Consider the following 3,714-nt stretch of genomic DNA (forward strand, 5'->3'; position numbering starts at 1 on the left):
TAGATGAATGTAAAGCTTCTGGAACCTATAGATAAAGAAAATATTAAACACAGCTCAACTTTTATCCAGAGTGACATGTATCTTCAAGATAAGCTTCTGTTTACCCCAGTTCACATTTCCAGATACAACATCCAACTTAAAAAAAAATAGATGGTATGGAAAAGAGCAAAAAAAATACAGAATCTGAAGAGACAAAGCAATCAGTAGATCCAGGTTTAGTATGACACGGACATTGTGATTATCTGAACAGGAATTGAAAATAACTATGATTAGCATGTTGAAGGCTGTGATTAGCATGTTGAAGGCTTTAATGGACAAAAGTCAACACAACATGAAAGAATAGCTAATGTAAGCAAAGAGTTGGACACTCTATTATAAAATAAGTATTTAAAAATACTACAGTATTTTTAAATTTCATATTTAATTTTTTTAATTTTAAAAAACATTGTAGAAAAATGAAAAATGCCTTTTATGAGTGCATCATTATCCTTCACAAAGCTGAGAAAAGAATCAATGATCTAGAATATATGCAATAGAAACCTCTAAAACTGAAATACAAAAAGAAAAAGGAAAAAAACCCCACAAAATTTCTATGAACTCTAAGACAATTTCAAAAGATTCAACTTATAAAAATTAGAATAGCAAATGGAAAAAGAAAAACAGAATGGAGTAGACTATTGGAAATACTAATGACCAAGAACATTTGAGATTAATGATGCTCACCAAACTACAGGTCCAGGAAGTTCCAAAAACACAATGCAGGATAAATATAAAATGAACAGAACAATCAAAAACCTTGCACCTAGGTGTATCATATTTAAACTGCAGAAAACCAAAGACAAAGAAAAGTTTTTGAAAGAGTGGGGGTGAGGGACACCTTACCTATAAAGGAAAAAGAGTAATAATTACAGCAGACATTTTGTTAAAAACCACGCAGGGCTGAGGAGTGAGCTGAGGGGAAGCAGTAGAGCCAAGCAAGACGTGGCTACCCAGGCCTTCAGTACGTTGGTGAACCTAGTCCCACCCAACACCTGTGGGCCTGGAGGGTTATGAGATGCCCATCATAAGCTCCAGAGAGGTATCTTCCATGAAAACCAGCAGACAAGTGGGTGAATATGAAGTCCAATTCTGCCATCCAGGGTGCTATCAGCCTCACAGCAGGAGCTGCAGACGACACAGCTTTTGTACTAGGCAGTCCTTAGATAGGATGAAAGTGAAGATGCAGATGGTCCATTACCTGAACAGGGGGTTCACTGACTGCTGCCTCAACACCTACTTGCAGGTGGGCTTTCCTGGCTTTTACATGGGGAACAGCTGAGTGCTGATCACCAAGAACCCCATCCTCTTCATGTGCTCGGATTCTGTCAGCAAGTCCAGAGGAAGGTGGTAGGATTGGACAGGTAGGCTAAGCTAAGTGACCGACAGAACACCAGGGTCGGTTCATTGCCTCTGCCTTGGCTGCACTGGTGCTCTGTCCCACTAAGCTCCTGAAGTACCACCTCCAGACCATGTATGAAATGCAGAACTTGGGAAAGATTGCCAGAAGCCATTATAAAGTTGGATCTATTTTGAAGAACATCCTTCCATGTTTCAGAAGCTTGGATCTACATAAAGAAAGGAAAACTATAATGGAAGAAATAAAAGAAGATAAAATTCTTTTTGCTCTCACTTTTAGTTGATGTAAAAGATAACATGTGTTTAAAGCAATAACATTAGAAATGTCATGAGTGACTATAGTACATGGAATTGCTAAAATCTACAAATTTACAATACCTTTAAAGGGTGAGTGTGTGGGGTGACAAAAACTCTTATTCACGGCTGCTGGAATGCTAAATGCTACAGCCTCTTTGGAAGACAGTTCCTTATAAAGCTAACCATAGTTCTACTGTATGATCCCGCAAAAATGCTCCTACAATTTACTCAGTTGATTTGAAAACACGCCATCCAAACACCTGCACATGAATGTTGATAACAGCTTTATTTGTAACCACCCAAAATTGAAAGGAATCAAGACATATTATCATTAATATGTAAACTCCAAGGAGAATCATAAATAAGTATACTCCAAATTCAAAATACACAGTGCATAAACAGAAAAGTTATACATTAATTAGTGAAAAAGACTATAGAATCTCCAACTCAATAAGAAATAAGTACATTTAAAAAATTATTTAATTGTATTTTAAATTGTGAAAACATAAATTAATAACTATATTAAAAGGCACAGCGAAATGTTACTTTAATATACCACTTCTGGGACTATAACATTTCTGCTGTCCCATCAATCAGTACATTGGCAAAATTAAAAGTCAATTATTGATCTATTATTTAATTGAAATGTTACAGTCTGTTGACTAGTAAAGTTACTTCTAAAATGTCGTACTCAGTGAACTCCTAATAATGGCAGACGTTATTAAGCTACTAGATTTTCATTATCATATTTTTTTCCTCTTTTTTTCTTTATTAGAGGAAAGAGGAAAACTTTCTCTTCTTTATTAGAGAAGTTGTGGGTTTACACAACAATCATGCATAAGATTCAAGATTCTCATATACTACCCTATTACTAACAACTTCCATTGGTGTGGAACATTTGTTGCAATTAATAAAAGCACATTTTTATAATTGGAATATTAGCTACTGTCCATGGTTTAATTTAGGGTTTACTGTTTGTGTAATGCAGTTCCAAGGATCTTTTTTTTGTATTTCTATTCTGTCACCTATGTATTACCTAATGCATATTTCTATTTTGTCACCATGCATATTATCTAATGCGTACCTAGTGCTATTAATTATGTTCACATCATTCTGCACCATCACCACCATCCATTACCAAAAGACCAGCATTCCTAATTACAGTCCTGTACAGTTTAAGCCTTAACTTCCTGTTCTAGTTTGCTAGCTGCCCGAATGCAACACACTAGAGATGGATTGGCTTTTTATAAAAGGGGATTTATTTCATCAGTTCTTCAGAAGAAAGGCAGCTAACTTTCAATCGAGTTTCTTTCTTACATGGGGAGGCAAAGAGCCATCTCCTCAGGCTTTCTCTCCAGGCCGCTGGATTCCAACAACTTTCCCTGGGATAATTCCTTTCTGCATCACCAAAGGCCTGGACTGAGCTGCGAGTGCTGAGATGAGGTATGCTGAGCTGCTTGGGCTGTGCTACACTGAGCTCTCTCATTTAAGCACCAGCCAATTAAATCAAACACCATTCATTACAGCAGGCACACCTCTTAGCTGACTGCAGATGTAATCAGCACAGATGAGGTTCACGTACCATTGGCTCATGTCCACAGCAACAGAACTAGGTGACTTCACCTGGCCAAGTTGACAACTAAATCTAACTACCACACTTCTCATGCACTATAACCCCCTCAAAGCTTGGTAACCCATATGGTAGATTCTGACTCTAAGAGTTTGCTTGTTCTATTTATTGCATATTAGTAAAATCATGCAATATTTGTCCTTTTCTATTTGAATTATTTCATCCAACATGAAGTCTTCAAGGTTAATCCATGTCATTTTATGTAAAAGAATCTCATTCTTTTTTTTGGGGGCAGGCACTGGGAATTGAACCGGGTCTCTGGCATGGCAGGTGAGAACTCTGCCTGCCGAGCCACTGTGGCCCGCCCCTCATTCTTTTGTATGACTGAATAATTTTGCATTGAATATATGTATATACCACAGGTTATTTATCTACTCATCAGTTGATGGACC

The 3,714-nt window shown here is 37.1% G+C and overlaps 1 pseudogene; it reads left to right on the top strand.

The window, feature by feature from the left end:
• The first annotated feature begins 1,115 nt into the window (after positions 1-1,115).
• LOC143683112 (mitochondrial ornithine transporter 1 pseudogene) lies at positions 1,116-1,679 on the top strand (annotated as a pseudogene).
• The last annotated feature ends 2,035 nt before the right edge of the window (positions 1,680-3,714 follow it).

The sequence above is a fragment of the Tamandua tetradactyla genome, chromosome 5, assembly GCF_023851605.1.
Source record: "Tamandua tetradactyla isolate mTamTet1 chromosome 5, mTamTet1.pri, whole genome shotgun sequence".
Lineage (NCBI taxonomy): Eukaryota > Metazoa > Chordata > Mammalia > Pilosa > Myrmecophagidae > Tamandua > Tamandua tetradactyla.